General features: G+C 43.1%; 1 protein-coding gene across 20 annotated transcripts in view; it reads left to right on the plus strand.

Annotated features, from left to right (window-relative positions):
• The first annotated feature begins 3938 nt into the window (after positions 1 to 3938).
• TENM1 (teneurin transmembrane protein 1) overlaps positions 3939 to 12044 on the plus strand; it is a 773006-nt gene continuing 764900 nt past the window's right edge. For 14 of the 20 annotated variants that reach the window (XM_087427639.1, XM_087427633.1, XM_087427637.1 and 11 more), the window contains exon 1: positions 3939 to 4909. The gene's annotated coding sequence lies outside the window, so the exon portion shown is untranslated. Of the gene's footprint in view, positions 4914 to 5360; positions 5879 to 10996; positions 11232 to 12044 lie in introns of those variants that run through there. The other 6 variants (XM_087427629.1, XM_087427638.1, XM_087427630.1 and 3 more) reach the window with 6 other exon arrangements.

Below are 12044 nucleotides of genomic sequence, written 5' to 3' on the forward strand. Positions count from 1 at the left end.
TTGTCAGTTGTTCTCCTGAGTCTTACTTGGGTGTGTGAAAAACAACGTGTCTGACGATCTGTTCTGAACAGATGGATGCAGAATCCTGGCCACCAACTGTTCACATCCAGGCTCAAGTGAGCTTCCTCCAATGTGGATGCTTTCCTCGGAGGGGCCCACAGCCTGCCGGAAATGGGCACTCCCAAGCAGCAAGCTGGTGACTGCAATTTTACAGCTCTGTTTACGGAAACTGTTTGGGTAGAAAATCATTAAGCTACTTTTCCTGCTTCCAATCATTGTAGCCAAAAGTTAAGATGCCAGCACCATTCATAATCTCTGGTAGCTGATCTCTGGATGACATTGTTATCAGCTGCAATAGGAAATAATGGTTCACCACAACAAGTATGTATTGAAAGTTTGCATTTGAAAACATCTTCCCATTAGACAAGCAACCAAACAAAACTCCTTCAGATGGTTCACATTGATTTTCTTTATGTAATTGTTATTGACTTTAGTCTTCTAATATTACTGTACTTACACTCTTACTTATGAGGGTACTTAGAAACAAGATTGAAATAAGTGATATCTTCCATTGTGCATTCTTTGCAGAGAATGCAATCTATGGATTAAACAAATATGTTAAAAAAAAAAATCAAGGCCAGAACATCTAAATATTGTTTTCTAGGATTGCATTGTTCTAGGTGCATGGTAATGGCCACTCAATGTATGCTTGTTAATTAGTGAATTGTTCACAAATCTTTGAACATCTCTTAGCTTCTTTAAGTCTCAATTTCTTTACCTATTCTCAGTGCTGGCACAGTTCCTGGAACATAGTAGATGCTCCATAATCATTTGCTGAATTGAATTTATGTAATTACACTGGTACTGGGAACAAGCATATAAGGGTGTCTGCGTGGACGCATGTGGTCTTTGTTAACGAAAAGACATATCTCTTTTAAAATTCCTAGCAAATTATTTGAATAATATAATCTAGGCATCTGGGTAACTGTCCTATACAGATTGCATGCTCCATTACAATTGGTTATATTTTCCTTTACATTGGCCATTCTGAAACTGGCAATTTAGTGTGCCTTCTTTCTGATATACACATTTGAAATAGAAATTCTTGGTCCCATGAGCAAAACGACTTGAAAATTCTGCAATTTCCTGTTGCTTAAATGTGTCTAGGGGGCCGGCCCCGTGGCTTAGCGGTTAAGTGCGCGCGCTCCGCTGCTGGCGGCCCGGGTTCGGATCCCGGGCGAGCACCGACGCACTGCTTCTCCGGCCATGCTGAGGCTGCGTCCCACATACAGCAACTAGAAGGATGTGCAACTACGACATACAACTATCTACTGGGGCTTTGGGGGAAAAATAAATAAATAAAATCTTAAAAAAAAAAAAAAGTGTCTAGGGAATCTCTAAAGTTGCTCTAAATGCTTTAGGAAATCCACCTACAGTATCAGGCTATGGATTCCCAGAAGCAGTAAATCAGTTCATCAGTGACAGATCCCTCTGTACTTTGGAATTAGAAAGGGAAACAATGTTTTTGAAGGAACTAAAGGGAGACAGGTGCAGGCCAAATGAATTAAGGTCTCCAGGGAGCTGGGGAAGATGGGTAAGGAAAATGAGAGGGAAGAATGTGAGAAAAAATACAAAGAGGAGGCAGTAGAGGAGAGAGTTTTTTAAAAATGATTAAACGGACTGCCAAATTGCCAGCAGAGAAACAAGCTGAGTTTCCTTTTATGAAATCCCTAGGTATCAACCGTCCCTTCCTCCCTGTGTCTTTATAAAGAGTAAAAAAGAAACAGCGAGTGTGAGAGTGAGATGATTATGGTTTTAAATCCTATGTTCCATTTCCATGGCTGTTATGGTTTGTCCACATCCCATTCTGCCAAAATTCTCTCTTCATTAATGAGGAGCTCTTTCCCTAATCGTTGGTTACAGAATTTCGTTAGACTCAAGAGTGTTTCGAGTCACTGAAGAAGTGACTGGCCAGATGTTTCTTTTTCCTCCTTCCAGAACTCTTAGGTGGGAACTGAGGAGGTATCCTGAAAGTCTTTTCCCTCCACAGTTCAGGGTTCGGGTAGTTCTTAATGAGGAATCTTTCTTTTATTTAGGATATATATAGAAATACATAAATACACACGTTTTTGTTTTGTTTCGGAGGAGGGTAATGGGCTTTAGGAAGGTTCGTTTACATATTGGTGGCAAGACACAGGTTTTACAGCCATCCCTTCCCCATTGCTTTTTCAACAGCCCAACAGAGAGACGGTTCTGGAAGCAGGTGCTATCCCCCTACGGAGTCGGGTTGTCATCTTTTGTTTCTTTGTTGGCAGAGCGGTGGGGTGGGGGTGGGAGGTGGGGTGATGGCGAGCGGCAGAGATCCAAACGATTCCTGCCCGAAGCCGAATGCGATGTTGGAAAAAGGACGAAGGGAATAAACGTGTTTTTGATTGCCCGGTTTTTCCCCCGAGAGTGTTCAGCTCGGTATATTTCCTCCCCTCTGTGGTGTGCTGGGCTTACAATGCTCCCTCTTTGCAAATACCTGTATCAAAAGCCAGAAAGATGGGAACACACGGTTCCGAGATCTCCCCCTGGCGTCACCCTATACTACCTCTCTTTCGGAAATCGATCCCGGTCCCCCTGCTCAGGAGCGCAGAGACCATCCAGCCCGGAAGCCGTCCTCGCGCAGCTGCTACCACCCAGGGAGGAGAACAGCTGGAAGCTTTGGTGTGCGCCCGCCGCGCCGCGAGCAACTCTTCCCGGTAATTAGCGCCAGCCAAGGCTCCAAATGTGCCTTATTGCAACCCCTAGCGGGCTCTCAACTCGGCAATAGCTTCTCGCTTTCCTGTCCCTGCTCTTGCGGAGAAAAATTACAAACGTGCGTGCACACATACACATCCACACACCCCCTTCTTTCTTCACTCAAGAAAACCATTTCTTTCTCCCCAAGAAGGTTCGACTCTTCGCGCTTTCTTTTCTTTACCTAGAGGTTAGCAGTCCCTTCGAACACACGCGGGGCTCTCTTTGCTGCTCTGCGCGCCCCCTACCTGCCTACGGCGGGGGTGGCGCTGTGGGGACGGGGGTCTGGGACTACTAGACTCCTGTTTCTCCAGTTGGTGCAGCTCCCCTGGCTCGGCACTTGGTATCTCCCACGATCTTGCTCTCGCTGGGAAGCCGAGAAGGAGAAGGCGACTGTGGGCGTCGCCGCCGCACTTCCTGGAACCGGAGCCAAACTCCAATCGGGAGCCAACGCCTCCCACTCCAAACTCACATCTGGCCCAGCCGTGCAGGTGTTGGCGGCTGGAGAGTTCCTCCACGCGAGGCGCCCCAAGTCCTGAGCATGCCCAGTAGGACTCCTAAGGCTCCCGAAGCGAGTTTCTGGGCATACAGATTCCGCTTTTCCGCTTTTTCGAAGAAGCTGAAGAGGGTGGGAAGGGAGGGATTCAGGGCTTGGGGCAGCGCACTAGGTTCGCCCGGGTACGTGCCCTCGCGCCCGGCTGGGTGAGGGGCGGAGCCGGTTGGGGAGCCCAGGGACCAGGGCGGCCAGGCCGGGCAGGAGCTGGAGCACTGGGCCTACCTCCAAGGGGACATTGTCAGTGCTGACCTGACGCGCCGCCAGGAGGCTGAGTGTGGCCGGCGTTGGCGCGCTGGGGTCACACTGTCAGCGGGAGGAAGTCGGGAGTGCTCTCACACAGGCCGACGCAGGAGAGCTTTCGGATCTCTTACGCACCGCACTCACGGGCTTGGCTTTTCTGGAAGGCGGGGGAGAGGAAAAGGAGGAACCCAAACAATTTCTCTCTCTCCCTCGCTTTTTTCTTTTTTTGCCAAAGTTATACTGGCAAGAGACTTCGTATTCTCCCTAAGTCCTGAGGCTTTACACATTGTAACAGTGATCGCGCTCCTTTGTGTGTGTGTGTGTGTGTGTGTGTGTGTGTGTGGTGTGTGCACGCGCGTTTGTGTATGTCATGACTATGTAACACCGTCCCAGGTTGATCTTGGGGATGACAAACACTCCTCGAACCCACCACCTTACGTAACCCTCAGAAAAAAATAATAAAACCTGATCATGAGAGCCCCTGGCTAGGAACTCATTGTGGTACGAAATCTAAATTTTGTTTATGCCTATTTCCTTCCTCTGCTCCCACCTCCAGCCTTCTCCTTCCCTCTATCCACCCTCCCACACCCTGATCTTTCTCATCTCGACTTCCCTTCCTCTGCCCGCTACCTGCTCCCTCAGCCCTCCTCCTCCTCCTGCTCCTCCTCCCTCCCCCCGTCTCAGCTGCGGCTAAAACCTGGAGTCTTGGGGAAAGGGGGAAAAAAAACCTCGGCTGTGGAGCTGTCAAACCGGGCATGCTCAGTAGACAGGGCAGGTTTTTTGGTCTCGAGTAGCGGAGAAACATTTTTTGCACCACCGCGACCAGCCTTAGAGCGCGGCGGCGGCGGCCACGGCAACATCAGCACAGCTCTCAGCCGTGCAGACGCCCCGCACTCGGGAGCGCGGCGGGCTCCGGCTTGGCCCGGAGTTCACCTCCGAGTGCCCCGGGGGCTGAGCTCACCCCTTCTGCTCGCACACACGCACACTCTCTCTTTCACGGATACACACGCGTATACACACTCGCACACACATACGACTCCAGACTCAAGCAGCCTTCAGGCAGCGATCGTCCGCTGGCGCGATAGTAGCCAGGTTCGGTTCCTGTCCCAGGCGGCTGCCGGCTGAGAGCACCGCCGCCGCCAACCGGAGGAGAGCGATGCGGGGGCCCGAGCGGCGGCTCGAACAGTAATGTGGATTTACAGTCGTTTCCCGCAGGAACCGGCTGAGACGCCTGAAGTCCGGGTCACGGGCAGCGCCTGGCGGGGCTGAGCACCTGGCGAGGGGGCGGGGGACCGCACCTGGGGACGCCACCGAAACTTGAGCCTGGACTAGGTAGGTGCGTTTCTCCCGGCCCCCAACCCCCACCTCCCACCCCAAGGACTCCGGGCGAACTTCGCCCCGAGGCTGCAGGCGGCGGATGGCGGCTCCCGGCTGTGAGCGGCGGGCTGCATCCGCTCTGGGAGTCCTGCCGGAGGTGGCAGAACCTCCGCTCCTTCTCTCTGCCTTTGCCGGGCCCGGGGCTCTGGACCACCCGGGGGAGAGGGCAGGTCGGCCTTGTTCGCAGTTCAAGCTTCCAGTGGGCCCTGGGGGCGCTGCCCTTCGAGGGCTCGCTGGGCTTCTCAGGCGACACTTTGCCGACCAACTCCTCCGGTTCTGAACGGCGGGCCCACGCCTCGGCTCTCGCGCAGAGCCCTGGCACTCTAACAAGTGGACCTGGACGCTGCGGGGGCGGGGGGCTCGGTCCGAGAAGAGACAAGGGCGGGGGGGCGCTTCTCCTCTGGCATCCCTCCCACCTAGAGCGTCAGCCCGAGGCTCGGCCATTTGGGTCCCGCTTCTGCCGTCTCTCCGAGAGAAGATGCCCAGGGGCTAGGACGCACTTGAGTACCTGTTTGCTTCTGAATTTCTCTTTGAACCTCACTCGGGGAGCCGAGGTTGCGGGGGGAACTCCAGGACTTCCTTCTAACCTACGCCGTCTGGGGCCCCACCCGATGCATCCTCCCTATACCCCAATCTTTGTCAAAACAGACAGTCATTACGCAGCAGTCAGTGTTCTGGGAGCCGTCGGTGTTGGCTTTAACCACGCGCTCAGCTGCGCGGGGTTGTGTGTTTTCGCATTTGATCCTGAGACGTGGTTCCGGGAATCTTGTAACGGCCAGCACATCTGCCGAGCGCCAAGTACCCTCTAGGCATGCCTGAGGAAATGTAACCTCACTTTCTTCCGCTCCACAACGGGCGGATTGCCAATTCAGTTTTAGGATGCTTTCCTAGAGGTGGAGAAGGGGAGACTGTTAGCGCGACTTGGTGAGTGGATGTGTTTGGAATCAGGAGTGTATTTAAACATTTCAGCAAACCCAGTGCAGCCGATTGTTTACAATTGCAGAGACAGACGATCTCACTCCACTAGTAGATGTCGTCTCGACATCTATTTCGCTATCGGGAGAGTAGTGGCGGGGGCGGGGGCTGGTTTGCAGCTCGTGCTCGCCGTCGGCAGCTTCGGGTTTAGCAGATCTGCATCACTGCTACTGGCGTTATGCTAATATGGGTGGAAAACTCTACATCTTCAATATGAAGCAATTGGTCAGGAGGCGCCCTGAACTTTCCCGTTTTTTTTCCTGGGATGTTAATCCGGAGGTGTATTTGAGGTGGCCTGAAGAATTGCAAAAGGAAGTTCCTGGTGCCATAGAAGGGAAATTAGTAGCCATTCGGTTTTAGAAATCAAAAGGAAACGAAACGCCCCAGTGGACTCTAATAGGTACTATTAGATTAGCATTTAATTGATCGCATTTGTGGTAAGGGTCATAGATAGCTTCCTTGAATTTTGGATTGTTGTTCTATGATTATAATTAACAAACCAGGTACACTACATTGTGAGAATTAATTGCTACTCAACCTGTTTGGGGAAGACGTTGCAAATGTCTGCTCTATTATTATATTTTGGCTGAAATACCCTAGTCCATCTTCTTAGTCCCAAGACTTCCGATTCGGAGCATAGGTTACTCCAGTACTGCCAAGAAAGAGTACAGTCTAAGAAGGAAAGGCTTTTTTTTTACTAAAAGGAGATCCACAGCTTTACATTCTGCTCCATGATTGCCCAGCATCTGCTTGCTTGCTCAACGCCCCCCTTCATATCTGCAATGTGGATTTTCATAAGGCATAGTATGGCCCTTAAAGTAAAAAACTGAAAAACCAGAATCCCAGTTTTGCCATTTTTTGCCCAAGTTCATGAGACTTTTTTTGGTGATGTGTTAAATAATTTACTATTGCAAAGTTTTTTTAAAGGGCAGTTAAAAAAGCTTTCAAATGCATATGCCAAAGTAATGTTGGAACCATTTAATGATAATAAAAGAAAGCTACAAGATGCATTCGAAAAGGGGTTCAGGTAATTTCTGAAATGAATCCATGCTCTAAATGTGATTTAAAAGTTTTCAGCTTGTCCCCCAGAATGTCTTTGAAAAACAGGTGTTTCTGGAAAACAACTCTATGAAGAAATGTTAACATTTGGGTAATAAAACTAATAGAGTCTAGTCCCTAGAACAGTGACACATAGTAGAAAACGAATATTTTTTGAACACATGAATTAGTATTTGCCATTAGTTCTAGGTCCCAATTATGAATTAAGAACAGTCATGCCATTTGACAAAATATGCAATGGGGCTGAAGGAAAGAATGCTTTGTAGAATCGTTGTGCTGTAAGGATGATTAAGTGAGATTCCAAATATTCAAATGTATAGGTGTATTAAAAAGTAAAATCAGATTATATGTAGCCACCGTCTCATTCAAAGGCCTAATTCGAAGTCTGAACACCCTAAAGGTCTCAGTGTTTCAATTCAGGTATCATATGTGTAAATAATGCTAACATGACCATAGTTTCCCTTATAGTCATTGCACCTTTCTGATGCCTTTAATACAAAGATTCTTGCAGAAGCAAGAGAGTCCAACATTCATGTTTATTCTCTATAATATTACTTTAAATTTCAAATGCAAAATATTTTTTGATATGTTGCCTCAGAAAATAGGAGATTTAGTGGAACTTTATTTTCCATGACAGCCTTAAAAACTTGGAAGTGGTAAGAAGGTTTAGTATTAATTAACATAAAATATTTTTTCCATTCTGTTAGGGCTAGCAATTAAAATCCATGTAATTTTTGCTTGATGCTTGCTTTTCCGGAAAGTCCATCAGTTTCAGTTTTAAATATAGTTATCGAGTGCTTTGTATAGATTATGGTTAATAAATTCCCTAAGGTTTCCCAAACAAGTGAGTTATTTATTTATTTATTTACTTACTTACTTACTTACTGACCTGAGGTCAAAAGAAGACCAGTACAAATTTTCTTATAGTACTCACATATTTGTCCTCTCTCTGTCTTTCTCTCTCTCACACACACAAACACACACACACACACACTTAGAAGCAGTCTCATGAGAATGCCATGCGTCAGATACAAAACATATGATAATTTTATTAAAATTATATATATTTCTTTAAATTCCTGTCGATTTACCCTCAAAAGTAGTAATCCATGCATACTTAAAAAAAAAAAAGAAGCTTCCCGTCAATTACCATTTGGAAGAAAGGTTTGAACTGGATTACTGGCACAACTACAGGCAGATTAAATGATGAAGAATATTGTAAGAGATAATATTTAGCCATTCTGATCAACAGCATATATCCATAGTTGGAAATGTAGCTGCTGATTATAAAAAATTTAAAGGAATCAAATTTCAGAACTGTTCCCATATACAATAAGTGCTTTAAATCATCTGCAGATTGTGTATTAGATTAAATCACTATTTTGAATGGAGATTACTATTATTTTTCCTTTCCCTAAAAGGTAAAACATTCTGAATCCTGGCTTAATACATTATTTCTCTTCCTTTCTGTTTTCCATTGATTTTTTAGAATTGGGGAAAGTAAATATCAAATAGAACCAGCTAGATTCGTGCTTAGTTTGAGCAGGTGAATGCTATAAGAGGTTTCACACAGCTTTTGATTTTTTCTAACAACCTTGATGGTCCAACCATAGGTGTCTCTTCAGTATGTAGTACTCTGTTATGACAATTTATATAATGTATAGAGATTTTGTAGTTTGCAAGGTGTACTATGGTACAATTTAGCAAGACCAACGAAATTGCTTGCATTCGGAACCGATGGAAAATAGGGCTGAGGAAATTGGAATATGATGGCATAAACTCAAAATTATTGTATAACAATATTTATATCAATTGCACTGCTAACATTTCTCCATAAAATCAAAGCAAACTAGTTTTAATCGGAGATAGTAAATATTTTTAGAGGTGATGTTGGATCTCTAATGTTTTAAAAATAATATTTTAGAGTCTGATAAATAAAGGCTGTTAAATTCTTATGTAACTTCAGGACTCGTTTCTAGACCTGGAAGTATAATCTTGGATAATTTACAACTTAAAAAAAAATTCTGACTTTTACTTCCTGTCCAAGCCTCCACTTTAGGTAAACAATAGCATATGGTGAAACATGCATATATGCCAACTAACCACTACCTCTTGGATGATGTTTTCAATGTGATGTAATGATTCTGAAATATTGGGTTCTCCATTCCCACCCTACTCTAAGTGTATGAGTGGAGAAGTTAATTGGAAAATGGCCACAGGAAAATGTGTTAAGTAATCTCTTTTCATATCAGTGGATCACCTCCTGTGAAGCTCTTACTCGGAGCCTTCATATCTGTGTTTATGGTAGGTATGTGCCAAGATTAATATTTTTTCTGGGTATTTATGACAGGTCTCTGTGGCTGTATCTAGGTGACACCCAAATATGTGAGTGAAAAGTTCCGTCAACCATCCAGCTGTTTGGGGTGATGCAAACAAACATCTGGTTGGTTGAGAGAATTTTTTACTTAGTCTCTGGATGTTTTGGAGTCATTTAACAGGCTGATGAATTTTAATATCTATGTCAAAAAGGAAGGAAAAAATAAAGTGAAACACTTTGAAATACATGTAGAGAAGCTTAAACACTCTTGGGTTACTATAAAATACATAACGAACTAAATGCCATCTTGAATCTATAGCCTTCTATGAAATGTTTAAGGAGATGTTGCTTGCATCCCTCAGCAATTACAAAAACAGAAATGCATTGGCCTTTTCAACAAGCCAGGAAATTAAAAACTTTAACTTCAATTCTACCTCCCCCCTCCACCCCCGGTACTGATTCATCAGTTTAAAGATTCAACTTAAAGAGTTTGGTATGTTGGCTTCGTACAATTTCCTGCACCTCATTTTCCACCGATTCTTCTACTACCATGGAAACTAGACGGGACAGACAGCTGGGAGTCACTAATCCAGGGCGGGAACCTGCTTGATAATTTAATTTCATGCCAGCCTGTTGGTCCTTGAAAGTAACTTTAAAAGGCTGGGGAATTGAATTTGTGAAAAATAAATGATTAAGCAGAACAAAAATCAGTACCATCTCTGTCATTCTCCTGAAGATCTTACTGCAACCCTCTTTGTCCCTACCCAAGCAGTTGTTTAAAAATCATTATAGAAATAGAGGTTTGATTTGTGCATTCCTATTGGTATTTATGTATGCTACAGAGCATTTTTGTTCTATGAGGACATTCACAGCTGTAAAATAGTTTCATAATAGCTATTACATTGAAAAAATATGTTCTTTCAAATTATGATTTTGTACACTTTGAAGAGGCCTAGTTAGCAATCACAGTAAAGTTAAATATAAATGATGCTCGAATTTTCTGGTGGGATTGGTTATTTTTCCTTTTCAAATATAAAAACAATTTTATTAAAATATCTATGCCCCACTTTTTTTATTACAGAGACCAAATGGATTTGAATATATTTTTTTGAAATCTGTAAAACACTCATTTTACCCATCACCGTAAAGCAAACTGATTTTAATTGACTAAGTTTTCAGTTGATAAGTAGTCAACAATGAGGAAATTGCCTTTTAATGTTTCTCATATTCTGTTGTAACGCTTTTGTGGCTGATTATGACTTACAAAATTAAATTTTGGAATCACAAACTCTAATATGAACCAAATTGCAATCCATGTTAAGCCTTTTGCAATATTATCAGCTGTGGGTCCTGATAAACTAATATTCTTTTTCTGTGAATTTATTGCTGGAAACAAATTTCTATATTACAGCTAAGAAAGAGTGATTCCCAAAAAAGATACTGGTAATGAAAAAAAGAATGGAGATCTAAATCTATATTTACATTTATATGTCACAAGGTATTTTTCTGTTTTAAAGTGACTAGAATTTAAAAATATAAATATCCCAGACAGAATTATTAATGATTGAATGAAGTGATTTAAATGTTTAAGAAAAATAATATTTTCATTTTTACATTTTATGGAATATTAATGATATCAGTATCCAGTTGGTTATTGAATTGCATATATTTTGTGAATTAGTTTATTTTTGTTACTTGAGCTATATCTGTGTGATACCAGAATATCTGAGCCAATCATCATTGTTGAACATGTAGATTTTGTAGTATCTATTTGTGTAGTATCTTCTGTGTCATGTCGATTTCCTCTAACCTTTCAGCAGATGCTTGGCATTTGGATGTACAATGAAAAAAATCAGTCAATCATCTGGATGGTTCCAAATATCTCATCAATGAATTTTGACTGTTCATCACAATGATATTCTGGAGGTATAGCCTCAATTTCCCTTTTGAAATTACTATATATATTTTTTCATTCGTTTTCCTGTTAAATGAAAGATATAGTAAATATTCAGAATGGTGATGCAGATTGTGTGTGTCTGTGTAACTTTCAGTAGAATCCCTATATGGTTATATCAAAGGAAATCCATTTTCATTTTAATGTTTGGAATCACAGTTTAGTGTTTTTAGCTGCCTATATGAAAGATGATTTTTAAAGCAGCCAAAATAAAAGAACATTGCTATCAGTGCATACTTCAGGGAAAATCTGATCACTAGCTAAGGTCAAGGAGAAAATTTCCCAGTTGCATGATTTTGCATAATTGGTGGATTCTAAGTGTTTATATTACTTCTAATGCCTCTATCTGGTTTAGACACCTGTCAAAGAGAAGGTGCCAGATTAGATGGACAATTGGTTTATTAGATATTGCAATCCCTGTGTCCCAGCTGTATATAGATATTTTAAGAAAACTCTTCGCTTGTTCAGAGAAATTAGAAAAAGATACTGCAGATGGTCTATCTCAAAAATCCAGGTTTTTAAAGGTACATTTAAAATTAAATGTCCTAAGAGATGATTAATTCTGGAAAGTTATTGATAATGAACTCATCTTATGCTACACATCCTTTGCACCTATGATCATGCCTTATTAAAGGTGTCTCAATCTTGCTAATTACCACCTGTGTTTAAATATAGAGGTGTATAAATACACTACAACCACACAGTGACTGGAAGCCTTCTAAAACTAAAATGTTCCTAGCTATCTCACTTCCTATCAACAAAATGTTTCTGATCAACATTTTGAA

Source organism: Ceratotherium simum, chromosome X (assembly GCF_057802395.1).
Source record: "Ceratotherium simum simum isolate JZ-2026a chromosome X, ASM5780239v1, whole genome shotgun sequence".
Taxonomy (NCBI): Eukaryota; Metazoa; Chordata; class Mammalia; order Perissodactyla; family Rhinocerotidae; genus Ceratotherium; species Ceratotherium simum.